We start from the raw sequence: 21,266 nt of genomic DNA, 5'->3' as shown, positions 1-21,266 counted from the left end.
TATAGGTACGGTCTAAATTTACCTAGAGCCCATATATTTGCCAGACACTCCTTCTCTGTCACAGAATAGTTCTTCTCCGCTTTGGTGAGGGTACGGCTTGCGTATGCGACTACGTACTCCTGGAATCCCGATTTGCGCTACGCGAGCACGGCGCCGAGTCCAACACCGCTGGCATCGGTGTGTACCTCCGTCTGGGCAGTCGGGTCGAAATGACGCAAGATTGGCGGCGAGGTTAACAGGCGGCGCAACTTTTCGAAAGCATCGTCACAGGCGGGTGACCAAGCGTAACTTTTCGAGTCACTACGTAGAAGTTCAGTCAAGGGGGCGGTGATCATAGCGAAATGCCGAATAAAGCGGCGAAATACGAGCAGAGGCCAAGAAAGCTGCGTGGATCCTTCAGAGACGCAGGTTTAGAGAACTCTGCAACTGCCCGAAGCTTGGGGGTGTCAGGAAGAATACCCTCTTTAGATACAACATGACCGAGGATGGTGAGCTGACTTGCGTCGAAGCGGCATTTCTTCAGGTTGAGCTGAAGGCCGGCGTCAGTTAGGCACTGCAGCACTTCATCTAGCCTGCGGAGATGCGTTGGAAAATCCGGTGAAAATATAATCACGTCATCCAAGTAGCACAGGCATGTTTTCTACTTCAGGCCAAGCAAAAGATTGTCCATCATCCACTCGAATGTTGCGGGTGCGTTGCAAAGACCAAAAGGCATGACACAGAATTCGTAAAGGTCATCAGATGTGACGAAGGCCGTCTTAGGCTGATCTTCAGGTGCCAGAGGGACTTGCCAGTAGCCGCTCCTTAAGTCAATAGAAGAGAAGAACTCCACACCTTGGAGGCAGTCAAGGGCATCTTCGATTCTCGGTAACGGGTAAACGTCCTTTTGAGTTATTTTGTTAAGACGACGGTAGTCAACACAGAAGCGAATTGACCCGTCCTTCTTCTTAACGCGAACGACTGGAGATGCCCAGGGGCTGTTAGAAGGCTGGATGACGCCACGCTTGAGCATGTCAGCTACTTGGTCATCGATAACCTGGCGCTCGGCTGCGGACACGCGATAGGGTCTTTGACGCAATGACGCATTGGTACCCGTGTTGATGCGGTGACACACGGCTGACGCGCGGCCGAGGGGAGTATGCTGGTAGTCGAAGGAATAACGGAACTTGTTCAGCAGTCGTAGAAGCTGAGCACATTGTGACACGGCCAACGTGTCGGTGATGGAGCTGCTCAGTACGTCCGGCCTAGTAGTCTGCGGCGAAGAGGCACAGGTCACTCCGGCGACATCGTGTTCGGCGGAAGGACCAGCCGGCATGTCGATAATTGCAGAAGGGTCGAGACTGTAAACACGCCCGATGCACTCACCCCGAAGTAGTGTTACAGTACATGACAACAGGTTCGAGATGAGCAGTCTGCTGACGCCATCATGAAACTCTAGAAGGGCATAAGGTAGCGGCGAACACTTGCGACGAATGAAAAGAGCAGATGGCGTGAAAAATGCACTAGACTTGCCGAGAGAGTTGCAACACACCATGGTAAGGGCAAAAGAGTGCGGCGGTATGATGACGTCTTCAGGAACAAATAGTTTGTCCCCGGTTTCCTGAGCATCATATAATGGAGCGTCGTCAAACACTTCAAATGCCACCTCAGCGCGAGAGCAGTCGATGACGGCCTTATTAGCGGAGAGAAAATCCCAGCCCAAAATGAGGTCACGAGAGTAGGAATCCAACACTAGCAATTCAACGACATAAATGAGGCCATCAATTGCGATGCGAGCAGTACAGGCGGCGGCCGGAGTGACGTGATCTGCGCTGGCTGTACGAAGTGATATACTTGCTAATAACTTTTTTGAGCAAGTGGCAGGGTCTAGCGCTTATCACTGAAACTGTGGCACCAGTGTCGACAAGAGCGAGTGCAGCGACGCCGTCCACATGTACGTCCAGAACATTCGTTGGTGAAGTAAGAGGCCTTGGTCTTTTCGCTGGCGACGCAGTTCCTGGCTCTGGAACTGCGGCAATTAGTTTTCCCGCGCCGGCGATGAAGGACGACGACGCATCGGCGATAGCGAGCGGCGATTAACAGCACGGCGGTGGTCGGCGTACGATGACGTCTGGTCGGGGGGCTGAGAGCCTGTAAACGAAGGGCATGGTGGCACATAAAGGGCAGGTTCGAAGGTCTGGTCGTAGCTCTGGCGGTAGACAGGGACGCGCCGACGGCAGTATCGCGCTATGTGTCCAGGTAGCCCACAGGCAAAGCATATTGGGTGATTGTCGAGTGTACGCCATTGTCCACGACTCTGAACAGACCTTGGCTGAGCGAACCGAGGAGTGGGTCGGAGCGGCAGGGCTGAGGGAAGTGTCGTAAAAGTCTGAAAAGGTGGTCGAGCCGCCACTTCAGCATAGCTTAGAGGTGCATTTACCTCGACACAGGCAACAGGGCTCGGCAATGGTGAAGTGTCACGGGCAGATGGCAGACCCGCGCAAACCTGCTCCTGGATGACCTGGCGAATGTTTGCTGGCAGAGGTGACGGTGGTTGGCCGGCTGTTGATAGCAGCGATAGCTGACGAGCGACCTCAGCACGAACAAACTCCTTGATCTGCGATAGCAGCGACTGAAGGTCAGATGTGCTGGTCAGGCTTGAGAGGGTGTCATCCGGGACGTCAGGGCGTCGCGTGAGAAGACGCTGTCGTAGCAGCTCGTCGAAACTTTGACACAACTCGATGACCTCAGAGACAGTGACAGGGTTCTTGGAGAGCAGCATTTGAAAGGCGTCGTCGGAAATACCTTTCATGATATGTCGCACCTTGTCAGTTTCTACCATCGATGGGTTGACACGCCGGCAGAGATCGAGGATGCCCTCTATGTAGCTGGTGAATGTCTCACCAGTTTGTTGGGACCGGCCTCGTAGGCGTTGTTTTGCGCGAAGTTTGCGCACACCAGGGCATCCAAAAGCATCTGCGATGCGGGTTTTGAAGGTGGTCCAAGTGGGGATATTCGCCTCATGGTTTCTGTACCACAGGTTGGCAACATCCGTTAAATAAAACATCACGGTAGCAAGCTTTGTGGGATCGTCCCATTTGTTAGTAGCGCTGGCTCTTTAATAAGATTCCAGCCAATCCTCAACGTCTTTCTCGTCGGTGCCACTGAAGATGTCAGGATCTCGCAAGAGCTGGGCACCGGGACAGCCACTGCGTGGCGAAACCGGTGTGTGTGTGAAGACAGCTTCGTCAGACATGACGGACGGCAGCTTTCGGCTACGCAGTTATAATGTAAATGCAAGGTCACAAGCGGTATCAGCGTCGGTACAAAAAAGCAGCAAGAGCTAGCCGCAGCGTCGCAGCAGCAACTAGGCAGTCTTAGCTCGTGCCTTGCGCCAACGTATCGATGTCGCTGCTGTAGTGGGCATTCCTTTTCACTACAATATATATATATATATATATATATATATATATATATATATATATATATATATATATATATATATATATATATATATATATATATATATTGTAGAGAAGCCTCCGAACTTTGAAATGGGTCGAACTCTTGAGTACCTCCTAGTGGGGCTAACCAACAAGGACGGCGCTCGCGCTGAGAGTCCGTGCTTGGCCGTGACTATCACCATTGTGTATGCTCGCTGGTTGCCGGCTAATAAAGCCTTAACAAATTAGTGGAGAGTGCTGCGATCCCATTCGATGACGTAGGAGCTACGATCACCTACCCTGCCATCTACAATGTCCCACGACGCCTCTCAGCAAACGCTTCTTCCAATGCCACCCCTTTGTCCTTGTGTCCCCAGAATCCGCGATCCTCCCATCTTCACTGGCGCTGATGGCACTGGCGTGGAGGACTGGCTCGCCATTTAGGAGCGCGTGAGCGTGCCCAACAAATGGGACGAGGACGGCAAGCTGACCAACTTGGTGTTCTAATTTGCGAGTGTTGCCAGTTTGTGGTACAACAACCACGCGTCCGATTTTGCCACCTGGTCTGATTTTAAGACCGCAATCATCAACGTCTTCGGCCGCCCTGCTGTTCGTAAGCTCCAAGCCGAGCAGCGCTTACGTGAACGCGCTCAGAAGGCTGGTGAGTCATACACTACCTATATTGAAGATGTCCTGGACCTATGCAACAAATCCAATCACACCATGTCAGAGTCTGACAAGATCCGAAACATCATGAAAGGCATTGACGATTATGCCTTCACGATGCTGCTCGCCAAAAACCCCGGCACAGTGGATGAGATCATCACACTGTGCCAGAGCTACGAGGAGCTCCGCCAGCAGCTTTCGATGACCCATCGCTCCCCACCACAATCTGCAACGCTTGCTGGCTTGGAAGCCAGTTGTGACCAAGTGGCGTTGATGCCAGACCTAAAGTGCTTCATCAGTGAGGAAATCGGTCATCAGTTCTCGCTCCTATCCTTTGCCCACCAACCGGCTGTTCAACAATCGGCTACTACCCTTCTCCCTCCTATCCACCGAGCGATTGAACAGGAAATAGCGGAGGTAATGCCTGCGTACCCCCCCCCCCCCCCCCCCCCCACAGCCTCCGGCTCCTGCGCCCCTGAATTACGCGCAAGTGGTCGCCAGGCCGCCCCAAGTCGCTCCAGCACCCGCACCTCTGACCTACGCCGAAGCTGCCACTCGACCTCCGTCCTTTGCAGCGGGTATGCCCGCTACGTATGTTGACGTAACACCTCAGCCTCAGCCTCAGTCCACCATGCAGCCACCGTTCCGTCCATCGGCCCTTGCGACTTGAGTGAGACCCACCCTGGTGAACAGATGGCGCACACCCAACAACCGGCTCATCTGCTTTGCCTGTGGTTACGCCGGTCACGTAGCCCGTTATTGCCATCGCGTACAGCCGGCTTCAATTTCTTCACCAGTTGCTAGCCAACCAAGCCGTTCTTATCACGAAGAATCGCAGTCTATGCCACCTCGGTCTCGCTCAAGTTCATCTTGAAGATCGCCGTCTCCCTGACGTTGTTCCCTGTCCCCCATGCGGCCAAGTTCGGCTGCTCATGAGCGGGAAAACAAGTCGTCGCAGTCTCCGAGGCAAGGACTGTGACGTTATCGCACTGTGAAAGCCCTCAGACCAGCCCCTCAAATGTCATTGACGTGCTTGTGGAAGGTATTTGTGCATCGGCTCTTATTGACACTGCAGCTGCCGTATCAGTTATGGACGAAAAACTCTGCCGCTTACTTCGAAAAGTGACGACGCCACATTCTGGGCTGTAACTTCGTACTGCTAGTTTGCATAGTATTCATCCAAAAGCAGGGTGCACAGCTCACGTTGTCATTCACGACGTTCTGTATGTCGTCCAGTTCATCATCATTCAAGCATGCTCTTATGACGTCATCCTGGGATGGGAATTTTTCTCCCGCCATGACGCCGTAATCCATTGTGCCGCCGCCGAAATTGAACTTTTACCCTTCTCGCATTTGACGCCAGAAGACAGTCCCTCGACACTGAGAAAGATTTTAATGAAAGACGGTACAATAGTCTCTCCAAACTCGACGACGGCTGTGCCTGTCTACTGCACCGGTCTCTCCAACACAATTGCACTCGTTTCGCCATCCGACCACGCTTGTAGCAGGAAAGGATTGCTAGTACCTTTCGCGACCGTGCAGGTCAATCAGGGCAACGCCGCTATTTTTGTAATCAACCCGTCCCCGTACATTGTTACTTTGCTTCAAGGGAAATGTCTCGGCAGAGTGGAACCAGTCGACGACGCACAAGTCCTGGACGTACCCGATGACACGCGCTGTCCCAGGTCACGTACCATCAATGCTGTTTCCACGTCTGATCCATCATCTGCTGATGTATTTGGCCCCTACATCGCTGACAACCTTACGGCGGTACAGCGTTCCCAGCTTCTGAACCTGTTGCAAGAATATCGTTCTTCTTTCGATGTTGGGCGAAGTTCTCTCGGTCGCACGTCTGTTGTTACGCATCGCATCGACACTGGTGCCCATCCACCTTTACGGCAACGTCCATATCGCGTGTCACCTGCGGAACGTCGGGTAATTAATGATCAGGTTGATGATATGCTCCAACACGACGTTATTCGGCCCTCGGACAGTCCATAGGCGTCTCCTGTTGTTCTTGTTGCGAAGAAAGACGGTTCTGTGTGGTTCTGTGTGGACTACAGACGGCTCAATAATATCACTCGCAAGGATGTTTATCCACTGCCACGCATCGATGGCGCGATTGACAGCCTTCATGGAGCTGATTTTTTTTTCTTCTCTCGATCTGCGCTCGGGGTACTGTTAAGTACCCATGGCTGACGACGCTCGACCAAAGACCGCCTTGGTCACGCCAGACGGCTTGTACGAGTTCAACGTCATGCCAATCGCTCTATGTAAAACACCTGCGACCTTTGAGCGCATGACGGACACCGTTCTGCGCAACTTGAAATGATACACGTGCTTGTGTTACCTCGACGATATTGTCTTCGCTCCGGATTTCTCCACGCATCTCTAACGTCTGAAAGAAGTTTGCGCACGTGTGAGCAGTGCCGGCTTGTAACTAAATCTGAAAAAGTGCCGCTTTGCAGCACGGAAACTCACCATTCCTGGAGTACGTCGTTCCCAAAGACGGCATTCTTCCTGATCCTGCCAAGCTTCGGGCCGTGGCCGAATTCCCCAAACCTGCATCTGTCAAAGAACTGAGTAGTTTCGTAGGCCTGTGCTCATACTTCCAACGCTTCATACGAAACTTTGCCACGATCATATCACCACTAATGAAGCTCCTTGGAAGTAACGGGCCCCTCAATTCGTGGTCATCAGAGTGCGACGACGCGTTCGCGAAGCTCGGCCATTTGTTGACGTCGCCTCCCATTCTACGCGACTACGACCCTACAGCCCCAACTGAGGTGCACACGGACGCACGTGGTGTAGGCCTCGGCACTGTCCTGGCGCAGCGCAAACCCGGATTCCCTGAATATGTCATAGCATATGCAAGCCGTATGCTCACTAGAGCCGAGACAAACTACACCGTCACGGAGAAAGAGTGCCTGGTGATCGTCTGGGCCCTTAGAAAGTTTGGACCTTATTTGTATGGTCGCCCATTCGATGTCGTCACTGACCATGATGCACTATGCTGGCTTTCATCATTGAAGGATCCCTCAGGCCGTCTCGCCCGTTTGGCTCTCCGCTTAGAAGACTACGACATCCGCATGCTGTACCGCAACAGACGCCAAAATGCTGACGCCGATGACCTCTCGCGCTCCCCTCTGCCTGAAGCTGACGTGCTTTGCTCAGTATCCTCGGTTGCTGTTTCTGCCATTGATGTTGACATCATCGCTACCGAACAATGAAAGGATAATTGGATCGCCCTGCTGATTGACTTGCTCTCTGATCCGTCCGCAACACCATCCACACGTGCCTTTTGTCGTCGAGCTCACCATTTCGCCATCCGTAACGGCCTCCTACACCGACGCAATTACGACTACGATGGCCGGCAGTGGTTACTCGTCATACCCCGTAGTCTGTGGTTGGAGATATGTGAATCTTTCCGTTCTGATCCGCAATTTGCGCACTCTGGGGGATCCAAAACTTACCACTGCATTTGACAACGCCACTTCTGACACGGAATGTACCGCTACGGGCTGCAGTTCGTCCGCTCTTGCCTCACTTGGCAACCCCGCAAACCGCCAGAACACATGTCGCACGCTGGTCTGCAACCATTACCTTGCCCTGATCGTCTCTTTGGGCGCGTAGGTATCGATTTGTATGAACCACTTCTTCTGACGTCGGCTGGTAACCACTGAGCCGTCGTTGCCATAGACCATTTAACGCGATAGGCCGAAACCGCCGCTCTCCCTGCGGCTACTGCACGTGATGTTGTGTCCTTCCTGCTGCATCGATTCATACTGCGCCATGGACCACCCCAAGAGCTTCTCAGCGATCGAGGCCGTGTCTTCTTGTCGGAAGTCGTCGAAGCCATTCTGACGGAGCGCCATTCTGTCCAGCGCAAAACTACTGCTTATCACCCGCAGACGAATGGCCTCACCGAACGCTTTAACCGCACCCTCGGTGACATGCTTTCGATGTACGTCGCTGCCAACCATATGAATTGGGATAATATACTGCCCTTCGTCACTTACGCCTATTATACCACCCCTCAGAGCACGACTGGTTTTTCACCTTTCTACTTGCTGTACGGAAGGCACCCGTCGCACACCATGGACACGATACTCCCGTACATGCCGGATCCATCTGAGTGTGCACCCATATCTGAGACAGCCAGGCTTGCTGAAGAGTGTCGCCAATTTGCCAAGACATTTATGACACATGAGCAAGAGCGGCAGAGGAGTATTCGTGATTGCTCCACCACTTCTGAGCTCACGTTTTTTCCTGGTGCGGAAGAGAGGCCAGCTACAGAGGTTGGGATCGAGAGGCGCTCTCGATCCCAAACTACTTCCCAAATACGAAGGCCCCTACCGTGTCATCGAGCGCACCTCTCCCGTCAACTATCTGATCGAACCCGTTGAACAATCTTCGGACATGCGCCGCCGTGGGCGCGACATCGTCAACGTGGAGCGCCTGAAGGCTTATTATGACCTGCTCATAGTAACAAGCTGTTAGTTCGCCAGGTGACTCCCTCTTCGACCCCGGGGTAATTGTAGCGAAGCCTCCGAACTCTGAAATGGGTCGAACCCTGTAGTAGCTCCTAGTGGGGCTACCCAACAAGGACGCCGCTCGCGCTGAGAGTTCGTGCTTGGGCGTGACTGTCACCATTGTGTATGCTCGCTGGTTGCCGGCTAATAAACGCCTCAACAATATATATATATATATATATATATATATATATATATATATATATATATATATATATATATATATCACCAGAAGAAGCGAACGAGCAAACGAAAAACGATGCGATATATATATATATATATATATATATATATATATATATATATATATATATATATATATATATATATTGACGCGTGTCTACATGTGGATGATAACGATGATGGGTCATTTAGTGGGCACGAGGTAGTGGGCCTCTAGCTTCTCTTGAGGCCGGAGAAGACGTTCTTGTGGCTCAGCTGTTGAGGATACGCTGCTTTCGTCGTTCCAAGGTGTACCTGTGTTTTATTCGAGTTGTACCGCGACACTGGTGGAGGTGCTGGGCTGCAACCCTGTCTGATGCTCCACACTCCCGCTGGGAGCCGTTCATCGAGTCCAGACGCATTGTCACCTGTAGAAACTCCGGTGCATCGCTCCAGTCGACGGTTGCGAGGCCTCGCGCCAGAGCTGACTTACTCGCCGGGACCTGCTAGGCACCGCACACCTCAACCAATGGCCAACGCAAGCCCGAAACAGGTGCCCCAAGGCAGCTTTCCGACGCACCCATCTCAGGTGACCCTCTTTCAACCCCTCGTTCCGATCGCTTTTGTGGCGGTGCCCATGAAGACGTTCACGACTGGCTTGACCACTACGAGCGTGTTGCCAAGGTAAATCAGTGGTTGGAACAGGAAAAGCTGTAACGCGCCTATTTCTACCTTGACGACGGTGCTCGTACTTGGTATGAGAATAGAGAAGGCAATCTGTGAGCTTGGCCCGACTTTCGACAGAAGCTCGTCGATACCTTCGCCAATATCGATAGAAGGGACCGTGCACAGCAGTTATTGGAGCTATGGGTTCAAAAACCCAACGAAACCATTGAAATGTTTGCCGAGGACGTGACTCGTCTCTTTCATCGAGCTAACCCGCACATGACAGAAGATAAAAAGTTGAGTTACCTCATGCGCGGTGACAAGGAACAGCTTTTTGCCGGGCTACTGCGCAACCCTCCAAGTACCGTGGTTGACTTCACTAAGGAGGCTACGACTATCGAGCGGGCCCTTCATCAACGCTGCAGGCAATATGACCGCATGTCTTGCAATGTTCCAATCAATGCTATTGCCATGACGTCTGAGAGTCAGAGCTGCTTGCGAGACTTCATTAGGGAGATAGTTCGCGAGGAACTGCAGAGGTTGCGGAATCCGGTTGCTGAAAATCTCATCGCGTCGATCGCTGAAGTCGTACGCGACGAAATCCACCAAGCATTGTCTACGGCTAGTCCTGATGCTCAGCAGCGTCCTATGAGCTACGCTGCCGCCCTCCGACGTCCACCACCCGCTATGCCGACGCTGTACCACCAGGTGCCGATGGCTCCTTCGTATCTGCCGCAAGAGCAGACACTGCATCAACCACCCACGCTACAGCCATACAACCAGCCGTCCACAGCCACCCCATGGGCATCGACGCGTCCACTGACCCGGAAAACAGATGCATGGTGCACAGTGGACAGACGTCCACTATGCTTTCACTGCGGAGGTGCAGGACATATTGCCCGTCATTGCTGGCATCGAGGTGATTCATTCCGTCCTCATCGACCTTGATTTGACGGTCGACATGCCAACGACGAATACACTCCGCGCCGTGACGACACCTCTTTCTATGGAGCCCGTTCTCACTTTGAGGACGGCGCTATCACTACAGAGGAGGCAATGCCTGCTCACCCTCCTGGTTCGAGACATCGATCCCACTCTCCGTCCCCCGCGCGTTCACCTTTGTCGCACCGCCGCACAAACGCGGACCTTAATACAAGAAGGTCACCTACCCCGCGCCGGGGAAACTGGGAGCGGTGACCTCCGGGGGCAAGGTTGCAGGCCATAAAGATGACGACAAGAAGCCCCCACAGCATGACGTCATACAGCCGATAAGCTGTAAAAACGATGAAATTGTGACTGCTGACCTTAGTGTTCGTCTTGACGGCCAGAAAGTAACAGCTTTAGTCGACACTGGTGCCGACTTCTCCATTATCAGTCAGGAGCTCGCCGACAGCCTCAAAAAAGTGAAGACGCCGTGGACGGGCCCTCATATAAGAACAGCAGAAGGCCAGTTATTGATGCCCTCGGGAAGATGTACCACGAGAATTGACATCGGAGGTTCTCCTTTCACTGCGTCATTCATTGTTATCGCCGCATGCTGCAGAGATGTAATTCTTGGCATAGATTTTTTACGGGAATATGGTGCCGTCATCAACATACCAGAGAGCTTGATTACGTTTTGCAACAGTTCGGGCTTACCCGATTCCCCAGAGGCGCGACCGTACCAACTGCGTCTTACTGATGACGATGTGGTTCTCCCTCCGAGGTCATGCACGCTTGTTTCTGGGGCCACCGCTGCTCAGTTTGACGCCGAAGGAGTTGCAGACCGAATAAGCTCGCTGCTCTTCACCCACGGTATTTCTGTCGCACGAGGTATCGTCAGAGTTGCTGCTGGACGCACGGACTTGCTGCTGACCTATTTTAGTGCTGAGCGCCGGCACCTTCCTAAAGGCACGACTGTCGCTGACTTCGACGATGTCGTAGATGCCGAAGGCTGCTTGGCGGTAGTCGACGAGTCGCTAAATCTTGATTCAGTGCCTGTTCTGGACGTTAGCATTACTTGGCCAAAAGACGATCGACGCAGACTCCTTGAGCTACTGGCCAAATTTCGAGACTGCTTTTCGACAACATCAAGAGTTGGCCGCACGCCTCTAACCAGGCATCGAATAATTACCGAGAAAACGGCGAGACCTATTCACGAGAACCTGTATCGCGTGGCTCCAAAAGAAGGTGAAGCGATACAACAGAAGGTAGACAGAATGCTTGAAGATGACGTCATTCAGCCTTCACAGAGCCCCTGGGCGTCGCCTGTTGTCCTCGTTAAGAAAAAGGACGGCAGCCTGTGCTTCTGTGTGGATTACCGGAAGCTAAATCAGGTGACCAAGAAAGACGTATATCCACTACCGCGTATAGACGACTCTCTCGACAGACTTCGACATGCTCGATACTTCTCTTCAATGGACTTGCGGAGTGGATATTGGCAAATCGAGGTGGACCCGAGAGACCTCGAGAAGACCGCTTTTGTGACACCAGATGGGTTATATGAATTCAAGGATTTGCCGTTCGGTTTGTGCTCAGCCCCTGCTACCTTTCAAAGACTCATGGATACCGTGCTTTCTGGGTTGAAGTGGAAAACATGCTTAGTATATCTGGACGACGTCATAGTGTTTTCCGCGACGTTTGACGAGCACCTTGAAAGACTTGAGGTGGTCTTACGAGCCATACAGTCTGCGGGCCAGACGTTGAAGCCTGAGAAGTGCCACTTTTGCTACTAAGAGCTGCGATTTCTTGGTCATGTCGTCAGCCATGCTGGTGTTTGTCCCGATCCAGAAAAAATTGCAGCCGTAGAACAGTTTCCTATGCCAACCGATAAAAAGGCTGTCAAACGCTTTCTCGGCCTCTGCGCATATTATCGACGATTTATCGTGGACTTCGCACGCATAGCATCACCGCTAACTTGCCTCACGAGAGAAGACGTCACCTTTGAGTGGAATAACGAAGAGGAAGCTGCTTTTAACGATCTTCGCCAGTGACTACAACACCTCCAGTCCTTGCACACTTCGACGAGAGAGCCCCTACGATGCTTCACACCGATGCTAGCAATGTTGGTCTGGGAGCTGTGCTTGTGCAGCAGCAAGAGGGTACAGAAAGGGTAATCGCTTACGCAAGCAGAACGTTAACACGCGCTGAGGCTAATTACTCCACGACTGGGAAGGAATGTCTCGCCATGGTATGGGCGGTTACAAAATTTCGTCCATATTTATATGCCCGCCCCTTCAAAGTAATTAGCGACCCCCACTCACTGTGTTGGTTAACTAATCCTAAAGACCCTACCGGCCGATTAGCGCGTTGGAGTCTCAGGCTGCAGGAATTCGATATGGCAGTCGTACATAAGTCAGGGAAGCGACATATGGACGCCGACTGTTTGTCCTGTTCACCCATTGAGTCGGCAACCCTACCTGAGGAGGAGGAAACATCATTTCTCGGTGTCCTCGACACGACCACTATTGCGCAGCAACAACGAGACGACGCTGAGTTTCTTGGCTTAATTACCTATTTGGATAGCAGATCTTGGAAGGCACCAAGATTTTTCGCAAGAGCGTTGTCATCGTTTTGTTTACGTGGCGGAATACTCTACAAAAGAAGTTTTTCATCGACGGGATCTGCCTATCTACTCGTCATCCCAGCAGCCCTTCGCACCGAAGTACTGAAAGCATGCCACAACGAGGTTACCTCTGGCCACTTGGGTTACACGAGAACGTTGGCCACGGTACAGCAAAGGTATCACTGGCCAAGACTAACCACAGCCGTGAAGCACCACGTTCGTACCTATCTCGACTGCCAGCGACGCAAGTCACCGCCAACTAAACCAGCTGGCCTCCTGCAACCCGTACAGGTGCCATTGACTCCATTCCAGCAGATCGGCATGGACATTTTGGGCCCACTCCCAACTTCTACTGCAGGCAACCGACGAATTATCGTCGCGACGGATTATTTGACCCGTTATGCCGAGACAAAGGCTATCCAGAGAGGTACAGCAGTGAAGGTGGCAAGATTTTTCATCGAGAATATTGTACTGAGGCATGGTGCACCAACCGTCGTAATCACAGACAGAGGAACCGCATTTACGGCAGCTCTTTTGGGCCATGTTTTGACGCTGAGTGGAACAACGCATCGTAAGACCACCGCATACCACCCTCAAACGAACGGGCTGACAGAGCGTCTAAACAAAACCATTGAAGACATGCTTTCGATGTACGTAGACGTCGAACACAAAAATTGGGATACAATCTTGCCTTACATAACGTTTGCATACAACACGGCCAAGAAAGAAACGACCCGCATGACACCTTTCAGCCTCGTTCACGGTCGCGAAGTACGAACCATGTTAGATGCAATGTTACCGCACGAAGGCGACGACATTGTCCCGGACGCCGACACGTTTAGGGAAGGCGCAGAAGAAGCTAGGCAACTTGCACGTTTACGGATCAGCCAGCAGCAAGACTACGACGCAGGCTGCTACAATGCTCACCGCAGAATAGTCGTCTACCAAACTGGCGACAAACTATGGGTTTGGACGCCCGTACGAAAACGAGGACTTTCCGAAAAACTCTTAAGAAGATACTTTGAACCGTACCTAGTGCTGCGACGACTGAGCGATGTCACTTACGAAGTTGTTCCCGACTGTTCGTATAGTACATGGCGTCTCCAGCACCATCCTGAACTCGTTCACGTAGTCCGCATGAAACCTTACGTCAGCGAGTGATTGCGTGATACTTTACTTGAGAAAAAAAACTGCATTACAGACTGCGCATCGGGGCGATGCTCTTTGAGAGGGAGGCAAATGACGTGTGTCTACATGTGGATGATAACGATGATGGGGCATTTAGTGGACACGAGGTAGTGGGCCTCTAGCTTCTCTTGAGGCCGGAAAAGACGATCTTGTAGCTCAGCTGTTGAGGACACGCTGCTTTCGTCGTCCCAAGGTGTACCTGTGTTTTATTCTCGTTGTACCGCGACAAGATTATATATATATATATATATATATATATATATATATATATATATATATATATATATATATATATATATATATATATATATATATATATATATATATATATATATATAAATATATATATAACGCACGCTTTGACCTTGCATCCTACACGCCGATCCGCCAACGTTAGATAAATTGTCTCTGGTGGCTGATGCATGGCTGTGTTGCTGTGATCGCTCTAAGCAACGCTGGTGCGTGACTTGCAATGGTGCTTTGCTGATGACGGCTCAGGTGGTCGTGATGACTAGATCTTGGTGGTCTGTCCCGGCCACGCGGCGGCTTGGTTTGCGCAGACAGAACTGTGTCTTGAGGACGAAACTGGAAGTACAGCGATGATTGGTAGTGGTTATGCGGGAACTTTTTGCGGACAGCTAGCAAACACACCTGTCGTGGTGAGCCTCGGCTGTGTCGTAGAGTGAGTGCCAGACGCAGCGCACTAGAAGAAGGTTGACGCTTCTTCGAGATAGATGACACGTCAATTGAAGTGATTTCAAAAGGAAGAGAAGAAGATAAAGATGAGCCCCGTAAGTGTCTGCATTATAGTGCGACACCTGAGCAGTAGCTCACGAGGGATGGGGGTAAGGAGGGATTAGAATGAATAGGGATTATAAAAAGAGATTGAGATAGAGATGAGGACATCCACATACAGAAGCAAAGAGCAGATAGAGAAAGATGGACACGGTTGAAGGAGTCCGAGGGCTGGGCACCACTCGGCGAGAGCTTCACAGCGTCAGGAGATGGCGGAGGGTTAGCCGTTTGGCCAGAGCTGCGCTGTCATCGGAGATGGCGGAGGCACAACCGGGTCGGCACGGAATCCAGTGAGCGTCTACATGAGCTCCGTTAACAGCTAAAGGGTAACATTTGTATGCGTGTCTCTTGACGGTAGGTGATCAGGTGTACATACGGTAAACGAATGCTCTTTAGTTAGCAGAGGTGGCTCCGATTGGTTTGCGAGCATAGTAACGCGTGTCATGAGCTCTTCTTTTACGAAATGCAGGCCGTAAACGAGAGGCACTGGCACCTGCGCGATGGTTGTCATGGTCTTGAGCAACATCGCAGGGTTACAGTTCCCTGCAGAGAATCCTGCTCGCGTCTGCTGTCGTCGTCTTTCCCGCATCCTTCTGCGTTGTTCTCGTTGAGATGATGGCTGCGGATATGTTGAGCACCAAGGTTGTCCCTCTGATGAAATTTATCATGAAGCTTAACGATAGGTGCCTTGGGCTCTCCTGGCACTTTCACTCTAGGCGCGTCAAGCCCGAGAGGAGCTGGTGTCTGCGGGCGCCATAGGGAAGGTGAATATTGGGCCGGCTGTTCCAATTGCACTGGACCTCGGCCTCTCTCAGTGAGGTTATGGCGTCGTGTACAGGATCAGAAGCGAACGCCAGCAACGGAGTGTAGGGCATGCTTCGGACGTCTTTTATGGAGCAGCCAAGTAAGCACTTCGGTATAGGGCTCGAGGGCACCGGTGAGCCATCAAGGGGGTGCCACACGTGAGCTGAATTGCAAATAGAGGGTAGATTCGGGGTCACCATAACTGTGGCATTGAAGTTGTGGAGTGGACCTCATAGCTCTCATGCGAAGTAGATAGTTCGTTGGTCGAAATGTACTCACAAGTATAAAAAGTGGGCGAAAAATATTGGTCAGTCTCGTACAGCACTATGACAAAGATCGTTGTGTGACGCTTTCGTAGGCATGCCACACCTAGGCTGAATCACAAATTGGTCGATGGCAATCAGCCATTTGCGATGTTCTGGCCGACCAAGGAGGATGCTGAGAGAATCATTAGTTTTGACCCACAGAAAAATGTTGTCCTGAATGCCACAAAACTGAGGTACAGCCCAAACAGCTGATGATGGGGAAGCAGCAGATGAAAACCCAGAGTTCAGGAACCTCACGTGGTGAAGTTTACATGATAGTTCGGTGAGTACAAGCATGAATCAAGCACAGTTGCCGGTATGAGCGCCTGATGAGCACATGACAGTGTTCGCGAATTGCTCCATGGTCCCGGTTCTCAAGGCACCGGAATACGTGGCCGAGGATGCGTACACGGCGTCCCTTCCTTCGAACAGGTATCACACGTCAGTTTGGTGCTGATGAGCCACCGAGAAGGCCTATAGACGCGATCCCCGAACGGTGGTGGCACGGGCGGCAAATGAGCAAGTGTCGATGAGGCCAGGACATCATCTCCAAGATGCACTTACTCCGGGCACACTATATCATCATCATCATCATCATCATCATCATCATCATCATCATCATCATCATCATCATCATCATCATTTATTGTCCCTTAAGGGCCCTGGGTTGGGCATTACATAAGGGGGGTAGCATCGAAATATGCATACAAGGTCACATTTACAAAAGAAAAAGGCAAGTTAGCTCTGTGCACTGCTACGAAACTGAAAATAAAAACAAAAATGACACATGCTACGCGTTTCCGCATGCGTTTGCAAAATATTTGCATTGCGGTTTGACATGCACAAAACAAAGGAAAAGAAAAGAAAATTAATAAGAAACTAATAAACAAACAAACATCATAGTACATGTTTTCAAAATGATAGATGGACTGATTTTGTAAGCAGAATCTACAATAAGGAGTGGTTTCGTTATACATTGTTACGGAGTCGAGGACAGTGGTATTATATAACTTTAGCGGTGCAATATTTACGAAAGAATAAAGAATAAAAAAGGTACAGTACAAAATATTTATTATACACTTGGAAGAAGCAGCAGCTTAAAAGTAAGCTTCCCCTTTCTTGTGTGAGTCGGTGGAGTACAGGTGTCTGTTGTCGGTCAAATTCATTTTGCTAAATGGGCTGATACTAACTGCCTGAATTTCGAATTGTCACGTTGATGTACTATTGATTCGGGAAGCGAGTTCCATTCCTCTATGGCCAAAGGCAAGAAAGACTTCTTGAATGCGGTTGTAGAGCCAGTTATACGCTGCACACTCATGGAATTGAAAAGTCGACATGATGTTCGCACAGGTGCTATTAAAGTGGAGGTTCGAAGGTCAGGACGATTATGATACAGGTTGTGAAACAGTGCCAGACGCAGTGTCTTTCTTCGTTGGGCTAAGGAGTCGAGATTGATGGATGATTTGATCTCCCTAATGCTGACCCAACTACTATACTCAGAACTGATGAAGCGAGCGGCCCTATTCTGGACGCTTTCTAATAATTCAATTAAGTAGTTTTGATGTGGACTCCATATAGCGCAGGCATACTCGAGTTTAGGTCTGACGTATACCTCATAGGCAAGTTTTCGGATGTTACTCGGAGACAAAGAAAGGGAGCGTTTAATGAAGCCAAGAGTTTTCGATGTATCTGCAACTAATTTCGTGATGTGTTCTGGCCAATTGAGCTTGTCAGTGATAAGGACACCTAGATAACGGTACGAATTTATGGATGAAAGAGCCATGGAGTTTAATGTGTATGAATAATCTAGGGTGGAATGTTTTTGTGACACTTGCATGCTCTTGCATTTTGATACATTGAGCTTCATCAGCCAGTGGGCGCACCAGGTTTCTATTACATAAAGGTCTCTTTGCAGAAGTTGCTGATCAGTGGTGGAAGTTATGCGACGATAAAGAACGCAATCGTCCGCAAACAGGCGAATCGTGGACGAAATACCACTAGGAAGGTCATTAATGAAGACTAAAAATAAAAGTGGTCCGAGAACAGAGCCTTGAGGCACGCCTGAAATAACTTGAGATATATTGGAGCAGTGGTTACCAATAACAGTAAACTGAGTGTGGTCTGAAAGGAACGACGAAATCCAGGACAGTACTAAGGGATCTATAGATAGGGAGAAAAGTTTAGCCAACAGGCGTTGATGTGGGACTCGGTCAAAGGCTTTCGAAAAATCTAAGTAGATAATATCAGTCTGCAATAAAGAATCTAAATTTAAGTTAAGGTCAGTCGTGAACTCATAAAGCTGGGTATCACAAGTAAATCCAGAGCGGAATCCATGTTGCTTGCAAAAAAAGAAAGAATTTTTGTCCAGGTGAGAAGCGACTTGTGAGTAAACGATATGTCCTAGCATTTTACAAACAATACACGTTAATAATATCGGTCTATAGTTTGATGGATCAAAACGATCGCCTGCTTCGAAAACTGGAGTGACTTTGCTTAATTTCCAATCATCTGGAATTGAAGAAGTGCATACTGACTGACTGAAAATTGTTTCTAATATCTGGCATGAAATGTCCCTAGTACATTTTAGGATCTTTGTAGTTATGTCGTCAGGCCCCGGAGCACTGGATGGCTTCAAGCTGTTGATAAGTTTAGCTATGCCTTCAGCTGATTTGAAAATTGGAGGCATCTGGCTAAAATTAAGGCTGGGAAAGTGGGGTATATTGCCTACAGGCTCGCGAGTAAATACAGAGGTAAAGTAGTCATTAATAACACCAGCACAAGGATCAGGAGGAATGTTTGTGCCATCTTGGTCATGCAAACTTATATTTTGTGAAGAGTTATGGTTGGGTAACAGAACCTTCCAGAATTTTTTCGGGCTATTTCGAATCATATTTTGCAAGTCCGTATTGACGAATTTTTTTTGAGCGCTTTAAAAGATTTGTGTAAGCACGGAGACATTAAAAGTACCTGTCCCATTTGGATTGACAGTCTGATTTTTCGGCGACCCGAAAAAGACGTTTTTTCCTATTTAGCAGCCGTCGTAGGGCATTTGAAAACCAGTGCTTATCAGCATCACCACGAATACAGATAAGTGGCACATATTATTTCATAAGCGACAGTATTTTTTTCTTGTAAAGCAGCCAGTTAGTGTTAACTGTTTGAGTATGGGCACTCATTCTGAATTGATGAAGAAACTCTTCCAGAGCCTGGTTGATTTTCTCATAGTCGGCTTTGTTGTAGACGTGAATATATGTATATATATATATATATATATATATATATATATATATATATATATATATATATATAAATCAAGCACGTAGGAAAAATTGTTTTGTAAAGGACTGACGTTTCGGCCGTGGGACCGGCCTTCGTCGGAGTGATGTGAACATGCGACGCTAACGCAATATAAAAAGGCCAGTAACGTATCATAGCGCTGTTAATGGCTGACAAGTGGTTGTTAAAAGCACGTGGGAAACAGTGCGCGTGATAAGACAAGAAAAAAATGAGATTACAAGCGTGCGAAGACGAAACGAATAAAAAATCATTAACAATGAGTAAAAAATTATGAAGCCACATAACATGTGTATCACTGGCACAAACATCAATACACGTCATAGGTACAACTGCGAGCAAATTATCGATAAACATAAACGCGGGTATAACATCTTGTCATGATCCGACAACAAAGCTGAAACAGGGAACTAATTTATCTGCGTGAAAGCATATCGGCAATAATAGCGGTGGTAGTCAAGGGTGTTTAGGAAGCTAAATGGGTAAAAATGAAAGTTTGCCAGCGCTTTCATTCATACCACAAGTGACGGCTTTAAACTTATAGATTAAATACGATTCTCGAAGTTCCCTTTCGTGGTGAGAACGGAAACCCGATTGAAGGATTGTAGCTGTAATACTGTCAAATGAGTGGCCCGGAATGTGCACGTGTTTTGATAGCGGAAGGTTAGGAATAGTGGCAGCATGACATTTGTGGTTGTTAAAGCGATATCTGAAGGGCGTTTCGGTTTGTCCAATGTACTGTAATTTGCAGACGGAACATTCGAGCAAATAGATGCAATTGTAAGTGTCACACGTAAAATTTTCTTTAATTTTATAGGAGAAATCAGAAGCAGTGCTTTTAGCAATGTGTGACGTCGTCATATGCGCACAAACCTTGCATCGTGGTCTATTGCAAGGTCGACAACCAACATTATCGGGAACCCTTGTTTTAGATGAAGTTAGGATGTCATGCAGATTGCGAGACCGTCTGAAGACTACCCGAGGTGGCAATGGAAAGATTACTTTAAGATGAGCACTCTGCGCTAGTATGTTGAAATGTTTTTTGAGAATTGAGGAAACGTTTGGCACCGATGCTGAGTGTGTTAGAAGTAGATTACTTTGTGCCTGAACGGATGGTTGCTTTTTAGCGCTGAACAAATCCTTGCGATTCAGCGCATCGGCTCTTTTGACGGCATCCTCAACAATGCGGGGTGGGTATTCCTGCTGGATCAAAAATTCGCGGAGTTCTACGCAGTTTGCATAAAAGTCTGACTGCTCAGAGCAAATTCTCTTAAAGCGGAGTTTGATTGATATGCGGGGTTTAACGTCCCAAAACCACCATATGATTATGAGAGACGCCGTAGTGGAGGGCTCCGGAAATTTCGACCACCTGGGGTTCTTTAACGGAGTGCCTGACTGTACGGTATACTGGTTTTCCAATGTTTAACATGTGAACTTTTGAAGTGAAGATAACGGTGCCTGTCTGTAGGTTTCCTGTAAAGCCTAGTGGTTAGTTTGTTGTCAGAGATGCAAACTGTGACGTCCAGAAAGTTAACGGTAGAACGAGAGTATTCATGCGAAAGCGAAATAGATTGGTGAACAGTGTTGAAATCAGCTATAAAAGATAAAAGTTCATTTTCACTATGGGGCCAAAAAAAAAAGGTCATCTATAAATCGCTTGTAATAAAGAGGCTTTAACGCGCAGTTCCTCATAAAATCATTTTCCAGAACAGACATGAAAAGGCTAGCGTAATTAGGTCCAACGCGAGTGCCCATTGATGTTCCACTTACTTGAAGGTAGTGGGAACCATCAAATTCAAAATTATTAAGCTGTAAGATTAATTTCAGGAAGGTAGCTAATGTATCACTTCCAATGGGCTTTTCATCAGATAATTCTTCGTACGCTTGA

Source organism: Rhipicephalus microplus, chromosome 3, assembly GCF_043290135.1.
Source record: "Rhipicephalus microplus isolate Deutch F79 chromosome 3, USDA_Rmic, whole genome shotgun sequence".
Lineage (NCBI taxonomy): Eukaryota > Metazoa > Arthropoda > Arachnida > Ixodida > Ixodidae > Rhipicephalus > Rhipicephalus microplus.
This window is presented reverse-complemented; position numbering follows the sequence as displayed.